This window comes from Phyllobates terribilis, unplaced genomic scaffold, assembly GCF_046119375.1.
Source record: "Phyllobates terribilis strain yellow unplaced genomic scaffold, ASM4611937v1 Scaffold_1__5_contigs__length_1240528914, whole genome shotgun sequence".
Lineage (NCBI taxonomy): Eukaryota > Metazoa > Chordata > Amphibia > Anura > Dendrobatidae > Phyllobates > Phyllobates terribilis.
The window spans coordinates 419,891,114-419,909,200 of NW_027362761.1; positions in this window are offsets into that span (position 1 = coordinate 419,891,114).

Consider the following 18,087-nt stretch of genomic DNA (forward strand, 5'->3'; position numbering starts at 1 on the left):
CATTCATCTTTCTTTGAGCACAGTGCAGCCGCCTCCTGTTTGCCCTTTGTTTTAACAACATAATATAGTGAAAATGAAAACATTGATCTGCTTTATCGTACTTATTTTTCTTTTACACTTGTATTTAGATGACCAGTTATCAAGCTTAAAGTAAGCAAGGTTGATTCGACAAATGACATCAGATCAAAACAATGAAAAATAATTGTTGACTTTTCTGTTGAATTATTACATTGATTGTAAATGACTTATTAATATGTTGGAGGGAAATGCACCTCAAGAAACGTATTGAATTTACTCACAGTTCCAGCTATTCGAGTCTTCAGACTTCTTGGAATATAATAGGCAAAATATCTCATTCTGGAGAAAGAACACTCTAAAGAGCCTTAAAGCAGGAAAAAAACAGTTTTTAGACAAAACTTTTTCAGAGTTGTGGTTTCTTGTTGATACAGAGTAGGGTTCTGGTTGGTTGAGTAAAATGCAATGTATGATCTCTCAGAAAAGGTGCTGATTTTATTCTTGAGGATATCAGTCTAATAAGAAGGTAAAGAGGTTAAAATAAAATTGTTGCTACCACTGTAGGTTCTATTCCCTTCAGAATACAGTGGGCATAAAAATGGGATGTAATCATCCTTATAGACATCTATGTGTTTGTTTCCATAAGCATCTCTTTTTAATGATATTATGGACTAGCATCATTCATTAATTAAAGAGTTTTTTCAGAAAACGAAATGTTCTTATTAAAGGACTTAGAGCAGTTAAAAAGAATACTCATCCTCCGGCTTGTTTCTACTAACAGGCAGTTCAGATAAAAAGTATTTGCATTGGTAACTTGTATTCTTAGGGTGATGCAGTCAGTTTACATTGTAAATTACTTTATTAACTACACCTGTACTGCAGTTAGTTTAAACTCGGCTAAACTTGCAGATATTGACATTATCAGCCAATAATCTAATCTGTATGAGGGCATCAACACTTTCTCTCAATGTGTGATATCAGGGTATAAGGCTTAAGCTGCATCTTTCAGGGTAAACTGGCTACTGATCATCCAGTGGATGAGCAAAACACTCGCAGATCAGGTATAATAATCTTTTTTTAAAAAAAAAAAAATGGTAATCTTGTCCAGCACTCACTTCTTTTTCTCCCCAAGTAAAAAAGGAGTTTATTGATCCATTAAAAAGATATCAAAAACACTAGTTTAAAAAAAGGACAACCTGCAAAAAAAAATTCTACGCTTTTAGAATCTCCTCTTTGGGAGTTTAAATTTGCAAATTGCATAGAGCAAGAGGACTTGAACACTAATGGCACAAGTTATCTTCCTTTCTGAGGCAATTTACATAGTTCTAGTTCTTTTCTTTTACGACATTACTATTTATAGTGTATACAATCCATTATTTTTCTATTATCTTCTGGATCTACTGATGCAAATTCACATTTTTTACATTGAAAAGTAGTTTATGTCATTTTTAATAAACAAAACCTCAACTTCAGCATATAAAATGAGACAAGGAGAAGTCACAACACAGGGGGAGATTTATTAATATTGTGAATGAATTGCTATATGTCAGTAAAACTGGCAAAATTGCACCAAACTAATCAAATTCGTACAGCCCACTAGATTTGTCAGAGTCTTTTTCCTTCTTAACTCCTCCTCATGACTGGTATGTATGCACCAATAATTAGCAAAAAAAAAAAGACAAACATTTATGATTTCTTTTGCCAAAATACCATTAGAAAATCATGTAGGGATCCATAAAATATATAATAGCTATGATGCATACTAAGATCTCCAGTTTTGGATGTAATTTTGTGTAGACATTTAGTCTATTTTGCTTGTTGGTTAGGCACACATGCACATTTCTGTAATAGAATGTAATGCTTCTAGAGGAGAATATTTTTGCAGTCTATCATATAGAGGCAAGAGAAGTGTTTAATAGCTCCATAGTACCTAGCCACTTTCTTCAATATCTGTGGATTATATGCCCACAACACCTAAAGCATGTTTGGATGACTATTTGACTAAAATGCTGATAGCCTGCAGAAAGGTATGGGCTTAGGCTTTGTTCCCATGATGAGTATTTGGTAAGAGTTTGATGTTGCAGATTTCTGCAGCATTTCTACACCTATTAGGTAAATTAGGTTACTTCGTTGTTTTTCATTGCGTTTCTGAGTACATTTTAATTATTGTGTTTTTCTTACGTTTTTAATCCTGCAGTTTTTGTCTTTTTGGTATGCCATGTTTTAAAAAAAGCTGCTTTGTTTTTGATACTTTCTGGGAAGGGGAGCCCAGACTCTAGGGAAAGGGGGGGGGAAGTAGAGACCTCCTAGGTTGATCTAGCGTCATCCTGTCTCCCTTAATGTCCCTGTATTGGCTCTTCACCAATCACCGCACGCGTGCATTGCCCTGTCTTTCCCTGGTGTATGGCTAAGGCTAGGGAAGGGAGGAGATGAGCACTAGTCGATCTCCACTAAACACTATAGACAACAAGGGTACATAAACAGGGGGAATTTGCTTAGCTTTAGACGACTCCAGACAAATGCGCACACATCCTCAAGCTCCAGAGAGGAAGTAGTAGTGCTCTGGCTAAAGCCTTTACAAGTAGTACTGAGTATTGTCGGCACTACCCTCTGAAACACACCAGGCATTTATACACCCAGGCAGGGTGTTAATTAGCTGGAGGAATGTAGCCGCTGGGTCCTAGAAACAGCCTCTAAGAAGATGTCTGTAATGCCAAACGTAGAGATCTCCTGCAACCAACTGCAGGGCAAATGTCTGCCACTTCTGACACACCCGTGAAAGTGTATGTCAGTTCCAACGTCATGACGTGCTATGTCGGTCATGGATTAAAACAGTCACTGTGTATAAATACACAGTGACAGGTCCGTGCCGACAGCAGTCACTGACAGCTGAGCAGTACGTGAAGAGGTTCTGGGACCTATCACTCAGATCTCTGTAATCAGTTAGTCGATGTAAATGATGGATCACAGCATGATCACCGCAGGAGCTTGGCGCAGCTAACAGCTGAGCGCCTGCAATAAGAGCCATATACGGTTCCAGCACCGCCTCTTGCTGCCTAACCCTCCAGATGCTGTGATCAAGAGCGATCGCGACATTTGGAAGGTTGTGAGAGGGAATGGGCTCCCTCTCTCACCCCCATTGACATCCTCATGACAAAATCACAGGGAACCGATTGTTGTCATGACACCAGGAGGTCAAACAATGACCTCCTGGTGTACCAGGTATGGTGGCTTGTTACAGCTAGCCACAGGCCAGGTGTAATAGGCGATCTGCCTGTGTAATCACAAAGGTCCCATGCATTGCAGTGCTAGTGCATTGCAATGCATGATGTAAAAACAAAAAATAAACAAAAAAATTACACACACTTATAACAACCTAACCTATAAAACTGTCAAACTAGTTAACCCCTTCAGCGAATACCGTAAAAAAAAAAAAAAAAGTGGGAAACAACTGGTTTTGCATCATGCCACTGGAAAATGGTGGAATAAAATGCGATCAAAAAGACCAATGTAAATAGAAACGTCATTGCTGGAAAATAAAAAGCTATAGCTCTCAGAATACATCGATGCAAAACCAATATTTTTTCTATAAAATTGCTTTTATTGTGTAAAATCGACAAAACATAAAAAAATATATAAATGTGGTATCGTACTGTCCCGAAGAATAAAGGTGTCTTTTCACTTTTACCACATGGTGAACGGCATAAAAAAATTTTTTAAAAAATTAATTCCTGAATTGTTACTTTTTGTTCATTCTGCCTCCCAAAAATCGGAATAGACAGCGATAAAAAAATGTTGTGTGCCTGAAAATGGTATCAATAAAAAGCTCAACTCATCCTGCAAAAAACAAACTCTCACATGACTCTGTCAGCAGAAATATGGAAAAATTATAGCTTTCAAAATATGGCAATGAAAAAACTTTATTTTGCCAAAAAAAGGCATCTTTTAGTGTGTGATGGCAGCCAAACATAAAAAAATATATAAATCTGGTATCATTTTAATCGCACTGACCCGAAGAATAAAGTCATCTAATAACTTATACTGCATGAGGAATTGCATAAAAAATAAATAAAACCAATTCATCATTACATCCTGTTGATTTGTATGTTGATCGCAGTAGGGCTCAGCCCATATTTATTCTGCCCTTTACGCTGAGCGCTTACACCGGAATTTCCATGTAAATCTCTGAAATACAAGATTCTGACAGAACTCCCGACTAGAGATTTCCTATAATGAGGCAGATGGAGGCACTATGGATGCCGTCTGGCCTATGATCCGGCAGTGTCTGTCTTTTTAGGCGTGCATAAAAGCGTGTCCGGCCACAGTAGCAACATTTTTGTGGGAAAATGTATTTTTATTGTTTTCACAGCTCAACGTTATACAATTATGTGAAGCACTTGTTGGTTGAATGTACTCACTACACCTCTATATAAATTTCTTCAGGATGCAGTTTCCAAAATGTGGTCAATTGTGGGGGGTTTCCACTGTTTAGGAACATCAGCGACGCTGCAAACGCAACATGGCTATCTATCTATACCTACCAATTTTGCGCTCCTAAAGTCAAACAGCTCTCCTTCCCTGAACTGCCATCTGTCAAAAAAGTAGTTTTCCACCACATATGGGGTATCGGAGTACTCAGGACAAATTGCACAACATATTGTATGGATCATTTTCTCCTGTTAACCTTGAGAAAATGAAAAATTTGCGCTGAAGCAACATTTTTTCAAGAAAAAAATATTTTTTCATTATCACAGCTTAATGTTATAAAATACTTTGAAGTAACCGTGGTTCAAGGTACTCACTACATCTCTAGCCAAGTTCCTTGAGGAGTGTAGTTTCTAAAATGGGGTCACTTGTGGGGGGGGTTTCCACTATTTAGGCACATCAGCGGCTCATGGCAAATGTGACATGGCTTCCGCTTTCTATTCCATCCAATTTTGCACTCCAAAAGGCAAATGGTGAGCCTTCTGTTTCGAGACATGCCATGTACCCAAACAGTAGTTTTCCCCCATATATGGGGTATCTACGTACTCAGGAAAAATAGCACAACATATTGTATTGTCCATTTTCTCCTGTTACTCTTGTGAAAATTAAAAATTTTGGGCTAAAACAACATTTTTATGGGAAAAATGTGATTTTTTATTTTCACAGCTCAACGTTCTAAAATCGGTGAAGCACCTGGGGGTTCAAGGTGCTTACAACACATCAATATAAATTCCTTGAGTGATCTAGTTTCCAAAATGGGTTCACTTGTGGGGGGGTCATACTGTTTAGGCACATCAGGGGCTCTCCACATGCTACATGGCGCCCAGTCTCGATAACAGTCAATTTTGCGTTCAAAAAGTCAAACTGTGCTTTTCCCTTCCGAGCCCTGCCAAACAGTTGTTTTTCACCCACATATGGGGGTATCAGCGTACTCATGAGAAATTTCACAAGTTTTTTTAGGTCCATTTTCTCTTGTTACCCTTTTGAAATGAAACATTTAGGGCTAAAGTAACATATTTTTGTGAAAAAAAGTAAACTGTTTATTTTTTCCTTCCACATTACTTTCCAATTCCTTTGAAGAACATGAAGTGTAAATAAATTTCTTCTTTGAGCACTTTGAGAGATGCAGTTTTTAGAATGGTGTCACTTTTGGCTCCTTAAAGTTACTTCAAATGTGCGGTGGTCCCTAAAAAAATGGTTTTGTACATTTTGTCGGAAAAATTAGAAATTGCTGATTGCTGTGACCCTTCTAACTACAAAAAAAAATATTTAAAAAATGATGCAGATGTAAAGTAGACATATAGGAAATGTTACTTATTAACTATTTCATGTGATATAGCTATCTGATTTAAAGGCATAAAAATGAAAAGTTTAAAAATTGGGAAATGTTCAAATTTTTTGTAAAATTTTTGATATTTTCATAAATGAACTCAAATCATATCTACCAAAATTTACCACTAACATGAAGTACAACATGTCACGAAAATACATGTTTCCGAATCACTGGGATATCTGTTTAAAAGAGTCTGGTGTAGGCCAGAGAACTAGAACTGTGATTTTGTAGTTCCACGGTTCAAATCTCTGCATTATCCTGCTTTTGACATTTTTTCCGTAAAAAAAACAGTAATAGTGTCTCCCTGACTGTTCAGACACAAATATATCTGTTTTAAAGAGTCTGGTGTAGGTCAGATAACTAGAACTGTGGTTTTGCAGTTCCACGGTTCAAATCTCTGTATTATCCTGCTTTTGACATTTTTTCCGTAAAAAAAACAGTAATAGTGTCTCCCTGACTGTTCAGACTCAAATATATCTGTTTAAAATAGTCTGGTGTAGGCCAGATAACTAGAACTGTGGTTTTGCAGTTCCACAGTTCAAATCTCTGTATTATCCTGCTTTTAGCATTTTTTCCGTAAAAAAAAACAGTAAGAGTGTCTCCCTGACTGTCCAGACCCAAATATATATGTTTAAAAGAGTCATGTGTAGGCCAGATAACTAGAACTGTGGTTTTGAAGTTCCACGGTTCAAATCTCTGTATTATCCTGCTTTTGACATTTTTATCCGTAAAAAAAACAGTAATAGTGTCTCCCTGAGTGTCCAGACACAATTATATCTGTTTAAAAGAGTCTGGTGTAGGCTAGATAACTAGAACTGTGGTTTTGCAGTTCCACGGTTCAATTCTCTGTATTATCCTGCTTTTGGCATTTTTTCCTTAAAAAAAAAACAGTAATAGTTTCTCCCTGACTGTTCAGACACAAATTTATCAGTTTAAAAGAGTCTGGTGTAGGCCAGATAACTAGAACTGTGGTTTTGCAGCTCCACGATTCAAATCTCTGTATTATCCTGCTTTTGGCATTTTTTCCGAAAAAAAAAACAGTAAAAGTGTCTCCCTGACTGTTCAGACACAAATGTATCTGTTTAAAAGAGTCTGGTGTAGGCCAGATAACTAGAACTGTGGTTTTGCAGCTTCACGGTTCAAATCTCTGTATTATCCTGCTTTTGGCATTTTTTCAGAAAAAAAAAACAGTAAGAGTGTCTCCCTGACTGTTCAGACAAAAATATATCTGTTTAAAAGAGTCTGGTGTAGGCCACATAACTAGAACTGTGTTTTTTTAGTTCCACGTTTCAAACCTCTACGTAAAAAATAAAAAAATTGAGTGTTTAGAGGACGGGGCCGTGACCAAGGTGAAAATGTGCCACAACCAACAGCCACATCTTCTCGCTCCCACTTCTCGACCGAATTACTAGGGAAGCACACTACAACACAAGTATTGCGAACTGATCAGTGTGAACAGGTAATTAATTGGATAGCAGATAATACTTCTAGTTACCTGGGCACCACCACCTCCGGTTTGTCTTCCACACGGTCAAGTTTTAGTAGCCGTGAGTCTCGACCGCATACTCCTCCTCACCCTGATGCTCCTTCCTCCCACCATGCCGAGTGTCGTCAGACAGCAACTGATCCCACACTTGGACACTCTGAAGAGCAGTTCACTGGTCCATTTCCATATTTGTGCCCCTCGCCTGCTCCACTTGAAGTGGTGGAAGAGGAGATCCCATATAGCGATGCCCAAATATTTGAACAGCCACGGCCACAGGAAGTCGACGCTGGCAATTTGTCACAAGAGGTGCACGATGACGAGACACAATTGACACGTAGTGAGGAGGAGGATCGTGGTGCGCAAGTGGAAGAGGAGGAGGTGGTGGATGATCTAGTAACTGACCCAACGTGGCAGGAGGACACGCAGAGCGAGGCCAGCAGCACACAGTAGGAGGGAGGCAGAGTACCCCAACATGCAGGAAGAAGCAGTGTGGTGGCCGCACACAGAAGGCGGGCAACAGTACCCCGTAACACCAACACGAGGGACGTTGCCAGTACAACCGGTAGGTCTTCCGGAGTCTGGAATTTTTTAAAAGACTCTGCTGATAACCCCAAAAAGGCCATTTGCACCACCTGCCATGCCAGCATCAGCAGGGGTGACAAAACTACCAGCCTGACCACCACCAGCAGGATCAGGCACATGTTAGGAAAGCACCCCACTTTCTGGGGCGAACACCAGGGTCCACGACCAGTGTCAGTGGGTGTCACCACTGCTTCTTCCGCTGTTGTGCGTGTAATAGAACCCCCTGTTGTGCGTGCAAGTCAATCATCTGTCCATACTGCATGCAAAGATGTCCCCTCCTCTCAGTCTTTACTTGTTTTGGCAGTTTCTCAAGAAACAGCATCAACGTCCACGTCCCACCGCAGCGTTCAATTGTCCATATCCCAGAGCTTTGAATGAAAGCGCAAATTCGCAGCCAATGCCCCACAGGCCACAGTCCTAAATTAGCACATTTCATGACTGCTTGCGTTGGAAATGCTGCCTTATAGGCTGGTGGAGACAGAATCCTTCCGCAACCTTATGGCAGTGGCTGTCCCTCGGTACTCGGTCTACAGTCGACACTATTTTGCCCAGTGTGCCATCCCCGCACTACACAAGCACGTGTCCCAAAACATCTGCCGTGCCCTCAACAATGCAGTTACTGGGAGAGTCCACCTGACAACGGACACGTGGACAAGTGCTTGTGGCCAGGGACGGTACATCTCCCTGACGGCACACTGGGTAAACATAGTGGAAGCCGGGACCCAGTCGGACCTTGGGACGGAACACATCCTCCCCACACCGAGGATTGCGTGCCCTATGTCAGTCAGAGTTGCCCCCACAGTGTACAGCTCCTCCTCCTCATGTTCAGCCTCCATCTCAGATATCACCACATCAGTTACAAGCTGGAAGCACTGCAGTACTGCCTCAGCCAAGCGGCAAGAGGCTGTGCTGAAACTCATAAGCTTAGGTGATAAACCTCACACTGCTTGTGAGTTATGGACAGCTGTGAAAGAGCAGGCAGATCTGTGGCTGAGACCACTGAACCTACATCCAGGCATGGTCATGTGTGACAATGGCCGTAACCTGGTGGCGGCTCTGAGGCGATGCGAGATCACACACGTAGGATGCCTGGCTCATGTGCTTAACCTCGTGGTTCAGCGGTTTCTTAAATCGTACCCAAAGTTGCCAGATCTGCTTGTCAAAGTACGTCGCCTGTCAGCTCATTTTCAGAAGTCGGTTACAGCTTCCGCCGCCCTTGCTGTGTTGTAGCAGTGTTTGCAGATTCCGGCACACCGACTGGTGTGTGATGTCCTCACTAGTGTTGAGCCACCCCCATAGTGTTCGGGTTCGGTTCGGTTCGTCGAACACCGGGATGTTCGAGGAACTGTTCGTCGAACTGTTCGTCGAACACCTTAGAACACCGTCGAACACCGTTAAAACCAATGGCAGGCAAACAAAAACACATAGAAACACATAGAAAACACCTGCAAAGGTGTCCAAAAGCTGACAAACTGCTCAGAAGACACTCTGTTTAAAAAAGCCGGCCGGCAAATTCAGCAGCGGCATACACCGGTACCCGACAATTTAGACAAGAAGGAATAGAGCATCACACATAGATTAGATAGATAGAAACATGTCAGTCACACATATAAGAAGCACAGTGACAGTGTTGGTTACTGCATTTGTCATTTAGTGTAAAGGATTTATTAAAAAAAATATTAGTGTTTTCATGCACCGTCTCTTTAAAAAAGCCGGCCGGCAATTCAGCATCTGTACCCGACAATTTAGAACAGAAAGAATAGAGCTTCACACATAGATTAGATAGATAGAAACATGTCAGTCACATATATAATAAGTACAGTGATAGTGTTGCTTACTGTACTTGTCATTTAGTGTAAAGGATTTATTTAAAAAAATAATAGTGTTTTCATGCACTGTCTCTTTAAAAAAGCTGGCCGGCAATTCAGCAGCGGTACCCGACAATTTAGAACAGAAAGATAGAGCATCACACATAGATTAGATAGATAGAAACATGTCAGTCACATATATATGAAGTACAGTGATAGTGTTGGTTACTGTACTTGTCATTTAGTATTAAAATAAAGGATTTATTATTAAAAAAATTGGCGTGGGGTTCCCCTTAATTTTAGGCTCTAGCGGAGGTTAAGCAGACGGCTGGGGCAGATGTTTGAAGCCTGGGAAGGGGGTAATACCCACGGAGCTTCCCAGGCTACTAATATCAGCCCCCAGCTGAATACATAGCCTTTACTAGCTATTAAAATGGGGGACCCCCCCAAAAAAATGACGTGGGGTCCCCCCTAATTTAATAGCTAGCAAAGGCTAGGCAGACAGCTGGGGGCTGATATTAATAGCCCAGGAAGGGAGCCATGAATATTGGCCCCCTCCCAGGCTAGAAACACCAGCCGTCAGCCGCCCCAGAAATGGCGCATTCATAGGATGCGCCAATTCTGGCACTTAGCCTCGCTCTTCCACGCTGCCCTGGTGCGGTGGCAGGGGGTAATAGGGTTGGGGTTGATGTCAGCTTATAATGCCAGCTGACATCAAGCCCAGGTTAGTAATGGAGAGGCGTCTATAAGACACCCCCATTACTAACCCCATAGTCAAAGTTAAAAAAAACACAAACACCCAGAATAAAGTCCTTTAATTGAAATAAAGAGACAATCCTTTATTGTTCTAAATTAAACCATACCTACCATCACGCCCATTCCAGCTGAAGCCAACGATCTCCTGCAATAAAAGAAAAATAATAAAGCAACCTCATCCTTACCTTTCCATGGTTCCCACGACAGCTTCAGCTCTGCTACATCGAGATGACAGGCTGGACCGCAGCAGAACGCCGCCATCCAGCCTGTCATCCCGCAGACACTGAGAAGCGCAGGCTTGCTTGCGCTGCTCAGCGTCTCTCTGTGACGACATCCAGATGAGCCGAGTTCATGTCCAATGAACTCGGCTCACCTCATGCACGTCACTGACAGCGTGGGAAAATTCTCACGCTGAAGCGCTGATTGCAGGAGAATTTTCCCACGCTGTCAGTGACGTGCAGGAGGTGAGCTGAGTTCATTGGACATGAGCTCACCTCATGCACATCACTGACAGCGTGGGAGAATTCTCCTGCACTCAGCACTTCAGCGTGAGAATTTTCCCACGCTGTCAGTGACGTGCATGAGGTGAGCCGAGTTCATTGGACATGACCTCGGCTCATCTGGATGCCGTCACAGCGAGACAGTGAGGAGCGCAAGCAAGCCTGCGCTTCTCAGTGTCTGCGGGATGACAGACTGGATGGCAGCGTTCTGCTGCGGTCCAGCCAGTCATCTCGATGTAGCAGAGCTGAAGCTGTCGTGGGAACCATGGAAAGGTAAGGATGAGGTTGGTTTATTATTTTTCTTTTATTGCAGGAGATCGTTGGCTTCAGCTGGAATGGGTGTGATGGTAAGTATGGTTTAATTTAGAACAATAAAGAATTGTGTCTTTATTTCAATTAAAGGACTTTATTCTGGGTGTTGTGTTTTTTTTAAATACTTTACTAGAAATTCATGGCGGTCATGTCTAATACTGGCGTGACCCCATGAATTTTGGGCTTGGGGCCAGCTGATAATACCAAGCTGGCCCTAACCCCTTTATTACCCAGTGAGCCACCGCACCAGGGCCCTGGATGAGTTGGGTACAGCGCCAGAAGATGGCGCTTCTATGAACGCGCCATTTTCCGGGGTGGCTGCGGACTGCAATTTGTAGCGGGGGTGGCCCAGAAAGCTTGGGCCTCCCTGCGCTGCAGATTCCAGCCCCCAGCTGCCTAGTTGTACCTGGCTGGACACAAAAATAGGGCGAAGCCCCACGTACTTTTTTTTTAATTATTTCATGAATTTCATGAACTAATTAAGCAAAAAAGGCCTTCCCTATATTGTTGTGTCCGGCCAGGTACAAATAGGCAGCTGGTGGTTGGGGGCAGCCCGTTCCTGCCTGCTGTACCTGGCTGGACACAAATATAGTGCGAAGCCCCACTTCAATTTTTTTAATTATTTCATGAAATTCATGAAATAATTAAGAAAAAAAGGGCTTCCCTATATTGTTGTGTCCGGCCAGGTACAAATAGGCAGCTGGTGGTTGGGGGCAGCCCGTTCCTGCCTGCTGTACCTGGCTGGACACAAATATAGTGCGAAGCCCCACTTCAATTTTTTTAAATTATTTCAGGAAATTCATGAAATAATTTAAAAAAAATTGACGTGGGGCTTCGCACTATATTTGTGTCCAGCCAGGTACAGCAGGCAGGAACGGGCTGCCCCCAACCACCAGCTGCCTATTTGTACCTGGCCGGACACAACAATATAGGGAAGCCCTTTTTTTCTTAATTATTTCATGAAATAATTTAAAGAAAATTGACGTGGGGCTTCGCCCTGTTTTTGTGTCCAGCCAGGTACAACTAGGCAGCTGGGGGCTGGAATCCGCAGCGCAGGGAGGCCCAAGCTTTCTGGGCCACCCCCGCTGCAAATTGCAGTCCGCAGCCACCCCGGAAAATGGCGCGTTCATAGAAGCGCCATCTTCTGGCGCTGTACCCAACTCATCCAGGGCCCTGATGCGGTGGCTCACTGGGTAATAAAGGGGTTAGGGCCAGCTTGGCATTATCAGCTGGCCCTAAGCCCGAAATTCATGGGGTCACGCCAATATTAGACATGACCACCATGAATTTCTAGTAAAGTATTTAAAAAAAACACAACACCCAGAAAAAAGTCCTTTAATTGAAATAAACACACAATTCTTTATTGTTCTAAATTAAACCATACTTACCATCACGCCCATTCCAGCTGAAGCCAACGATCTCCTGAAATAAAAGAAAAATAATAAAGCAACATCATCCTTACCTTTCCATGGTTCCCATGACAGCTTCAGCTCTGCTACATCGAGATGACAGGCTGGACCGCAGCAGAACGCTGCCATCCAGCCTGTCATCCCGCAGACACTGAGAAGCGCAGGCTTGCTTGCGCTCCACAGTGTCTCTCTGTGAGGGCATCCAGATGAGCCGAGTTAATGTCCAATGAACTCGGCTCACCTCATGCACGTCACTGACAGCGTGGGAAAATTCTCCTGCACTCAGCGCTTCAGCGTGGGAGAATTCTCACACTGAAGCGCTGAGTGCAGGAGAATTCTCCCACGCTGTCAGTGACGTGCAGGAGGTGAGCTGAGTTCATTGGACATGAGCTCACCTTATGCACGTCACTGACAGCGTGGGAAAATTCTCCTGCACTCAGCGCTTCAGCGTGGGAGAATTCTCACGCTGAAGCGCTGAGTGCAGGAGAATTCTCCCACGCTGTCAGTGACGTGCAGGAGGTGAGCTGAGTTCATTGGACATGAGCTCACCTTATGCAAGTCACTGACAGCGTGGGAGAATTCTCCTGCACTCACCGCTTCAGCGTGAGAATTTTCCCACGCTGTCAGTGACGTGCATGAGGTGAGCCGAGTTCATTGGACATGAACTCGGCTCATCCGGATGTCACAGAGAGACGCTGAGCAGCGCAAGCAAGCCTGAGCTTCTCAGTGTCTGCGGGATGAGAGGCTGGATGGCAGCGTTCTGCTGCGGTCCAGCCTGTCATCTCGATGTAGCAGAGCTGAAGCTGTCGTGGGAACCATGGAAAGGTAAGGATGAGGTTGCTTTATTATTTTTCTTTTATTGCAGGAGATCGTTGGCTTCAGCTGGAATGGGCGTGACGGTAAGTATGGTTTAATTTAGAACAATAAAGGATTGTGTCTTTATTTCAATTAAAGGACTTTATTCTGGGTGTTTGTGTTTTTTTTAACTTTGACTATGGGGTTAGTAATGGGGGTGTCTTATAGACGCCTCTCCATTACTAACCTGGGCTTGATGTCAGCTGGCATTATAAGCTGACATCAACCCCAACCCTATTACCCCCTGCCACCGCACCAGGGCAGCGTGGAAGAGCGAGGCTAAGTGCCAGAATTGGCGCATCCTATGGATGCGCCATTTCTGGGGCGGCTGACGGCTGGTGTTTCTAGCCTGGGAGGGGGCCAATATTCATGGCTCCCTTCCTGGGCTATTAATATCAGCCCCCAGCTGTCTGCCTAGCCTTTGCTAGCTATTAAATTAGGGGGGACCCCACGTCATTTTTTTGGGGGGGTCCCCCATTTTAATAGCTAGTAAAGGCTATGTATTCAGCTGGGGGCTGATATTAGTAGCCTGGGAAGCTCCGTGGGTATTACCCCCTTCCCAGGCTTCAAACATCTGCCCCAGCCGTCTGCTTAACCTCCGCTAGAGCCTAAAATTAAGGGGAACCCCACGCCAATTTTTTTAATAATAAATCCTTTGTTTTAATACTAAATGACAAGTACAGTAACCAACACTATCACTGTACTTCATATATATGTGACTGACATGTTTCTATCTATCTAATCTATGTGTGAAGCTCTATTCTGTCTGTTATAAATTGTTGGGTACCGCTGCTGAATTGCCGGCCGGCTTTTTTAAAGAGACGGTGCATGAAAACACTATTATTTTTTTTGATAAATCCTTTACGTTAAATGACAAGTACAGTAAGCAGCACTGTCACTGTACTTCATATATATGTGACTGACATGTTTCTATCTATCTAATCTATGTGTGATTCTCTATTCTTTCTATTCTAAATTGTCGGGTACCGCTGCTGAATTGCCGGCCGGCTTTTTTAAAGAGACGGTGCATGAAAACACTATTATTTTTTTTGATAAATCCTTTACGCTAAATGACAAGTACAGTAAGCAGCACTTTCACTGTACTTCGTATATATGTGGCTGACATGTTTATATCTATCTAATCTATGTGTGAAGCTCTATTCTTTCGGTTCTAAATTGTCGGGTACAGGTGTATGCCGCTGCTGAATTGCCGGCTTTTCATGTTTCACTGTTGGCACTGTTCCCATCGATTTGGGCAATCACTGTAATGCCACAACCACCATGGCTGTGGCATTACAGTGAGTGGCAGACAATCCCTGCATGATTGGTGCTCTAAATAGCGCCAGACATGCAGGACACGCTTTTGGTGCACGAACAGTTATCGAACATAACCTCGAACAGCCGAATTTTTTGCAAATCGTTCGAGTTCGTCGAACAACTCGAACACCGCCCAAAACAGCTCGAATTTGAGATTGGCGAACAGTTCTAGTCGAACACCGCTCATCTCTAGTCCTCACACGTTGGAACTCTACCCTCCACATGTTGCAAAGGATTTGTGAGCAGAAGAGAGCAGTTGTGGAGTACCAGCTGCAACAAGGCCGTCGATATTCAGGTCAGACTCCACACATAAGACCTCAGGAGTGGACCTGGATGTCTGACATATGTACCATCCTGACAAACTTTGAGGAGTCCACCAAGATGGTGAGTGGCGATGACGCCATCATTAGCGTCAGCATCCCACTTATCTGTCTTTTGCAATGCTCTCTGCAGAGAATTAAAGAGGAGGCATTGCAGGCAGAGTATGATGAGATCGATCAAGAAGCCGTAACAGGCGATTACACACTGCCCAGCCTCATCTCATCCCAACGTGCATTGGGGGACAATGAGGGAGAGGAGGAGGAGGAGGAGGAAGAACAGGAGCTGGAATCATGCGCTGTAGACGGTAGTACCTGTACAACTGTCATACCGTCGGTACAGCGTGGGTGGCCTGAGGACAGGGGGGAGGAGGAGGAGGAGAGCATGGTCAGTCATCATCTTGGTGAGGACACAGAAGTCTTGCCCGTTACCAGTCTGGCACGCATGGCTGACTTTATGTTACGCTGCCTTAACCGTGACCCTTGCGTTGTCAAAATGTTGGGTGCCAGTCATTACTGGTTGGTGACACTATTAGACCCCCGCTACAAGGAGAACTTTCACTCTCTTATTCCTGAGGTGGAGAGGTCTACAAAAACGTGGCAGTATCAGAAGGCCCTTGCTGCAGAACTTTTAAAAAAATTCCCATCTGAACACGCTAGCGGCAGAGGTCACAGTTCGTAGACCAACCAAGGCATACAGGCGAGAGAGACGCAACTCCAATCCAGCAGAGGCAGGGGAACACTGTCAAGATTCTGGGACAGTTTACTGAGACCCGACCAGCTTACAGGCCCTGAGGCGCGGGGTACTCTCACAAGGAGTGGAAAGTTTCAAAAGATTGTGAAGGAGTACCTTGCCGACCGTCCCAGCATCCTCCGTGATTCCTCTGTGCCTTTTAATTATTGGGTATCCAAGCTGGACGCTTGGAATGAACTCGCTCTGTATGCCATGGAGGTCCTGGCCTGCCCTGCCGCTAGCGTGTTATCATAGCGTGTTTTTAGTGCCGCTGGGGGAATTATAACTGATAAGCACACTCGCCTGTCAACTGACAATGCTGACAAGCTGAGCCTTATCAAATTGAACAAGGGCTGGATTGGGCCAGACTTCTCATCACCACCAAATGACAGTAGAGTAACATAAAGTCAAATCCACTGTGTTATTTCGGGAGGTGTATTCCCATGCACCGCTTCACACCCACACATGGGTATACGCTTCCTCATTTCGGCTGTTTTTGCTCTTCTCCTTATCTTCAGCCTCCACCACCACTTTACCACAAGGGTGACTGTGGTCCGTGTTGCCAGCATTGCAAGTAGTGTTGAGCCACCCCCGTAGTGTTCGAGTTCGGTTCGGTTCGTCGAACACCCGTGTGTTCGCCGAACTGTTCGTCGAACTGTTCGTCGAACACCTTCGAACACCGTTAAAACCAATGGCAGGCAAACAAAAACACATAGAAACACATAGAAAACACCTTCAAAGGTGTCCAAAAGCTGACAAACTGCTCAGAAGACACAACTAACACATGGAAAAGTGACAAGTACATATAGTCATGTGAAAAGAAAAGAGGTGGAGGAGTAAAAGGAGGGGGAGACACAGATATAGGCATGTCATGCCCTTCTAAAATCCAAAAAGTGAGAAGCCGAGACGGCCAGTCCGCTCCTGCCCGTGCCACCTCCGTGTCGCCGGGTTTGTGCCAGAGCCGCGGTGAACCCTGACGGCCAGCCCCCCTCTCCCAATACTGGTGCCTGTCCGCTGGTGGGTCGAGAGAGCCCCCCTGTGGTGGAGGCAGCTCTAAGCTTTTTAATTTAAATTGTCCCTCTAATTTGAATGAATACACTTTAAATCCATTTACAAGGATCTATTGGAGGGCAAGTCTCATGCCAGCAGCCGCGTAATTCCAGCTCCAGTAGCGTCCACTAAAGCTGCTGCAGTTAAAAAGCTTTTATAAGGATCGAGCTCGGCTGTCCACCGCAAGGCATCCTAGTGCCAGTCCCAGCCCCTATGCCTTGGGGTGCCTCCTGATGCTCTTCACTGAGTATCCCGTGGTCCCGAAGCATTTCCTTTGAAAAAATTAAGTGTCCAAACTACAGGTGGTGTAGCTTGCTTAACAGCCGGGATAATCCGCTGACTAGCAGACACTGCTACTAGGCACAAAGTATTTCCTGGGCTAGATGCAGTTAAAAATTTGTAAGTAGATACTCTCGTTGGATGCTGAGAAAGCATTCCATAGAGTCTCCTGGCACGCCATATATGATTCTCTTAAAAAGCTTGGGGTAGGGGTCTAGGGGACCCTTTTATAGCCAAAATCACGGCCCTGTATCACAATACGTCACCTAGGCTGAAGATAAATGGAACTGTAGCACCGAGGGCTCGGTTGCTACAGACGTATTGCACCTCACCCAGAGGTGTGATATCTCACTCTCAGATAAGGATGGAGTGTGGATCAGGACCCGACACCTGCATGCATTACACCACATTGCCGTGGGGCAGGGCGACCAATATGCCCCTGAGATGGGCACGACAGTCCCTGTCCCTGGCTGGAGTGGGGGGAGGGAACACTGAGGAAGGGGAACCCTGCAGTGCAGGAGCAGGGAGGAAGCAGTTCCTGGGTGCATTGAGAAGGGAGTATAAAAGGTGGGCACCATCTTAGTTCAGTGCAGAGAAGTCTGAGCAGAAGTGGCAGGGAGCAGGGGCTCTGCATGAGCTCTGCTCCGGAGGCGGGCCTAGTAACAGAGGCCCAGGCCTGCAAGAGGGAGAAGGAAGGAAGAGGAGCGGAGAAGGCTCCAGGAACGAGGAATGAAGGGATCCCAGGGGTGCGGACGGGCGAGTCGCCACCGCACGCCCGAATCCACCTGCGTGGAGGGGTCAGGCCAAAGGGGGAGACCGGTCCCCGAACTAGTGGAGGCAGGAAACGACC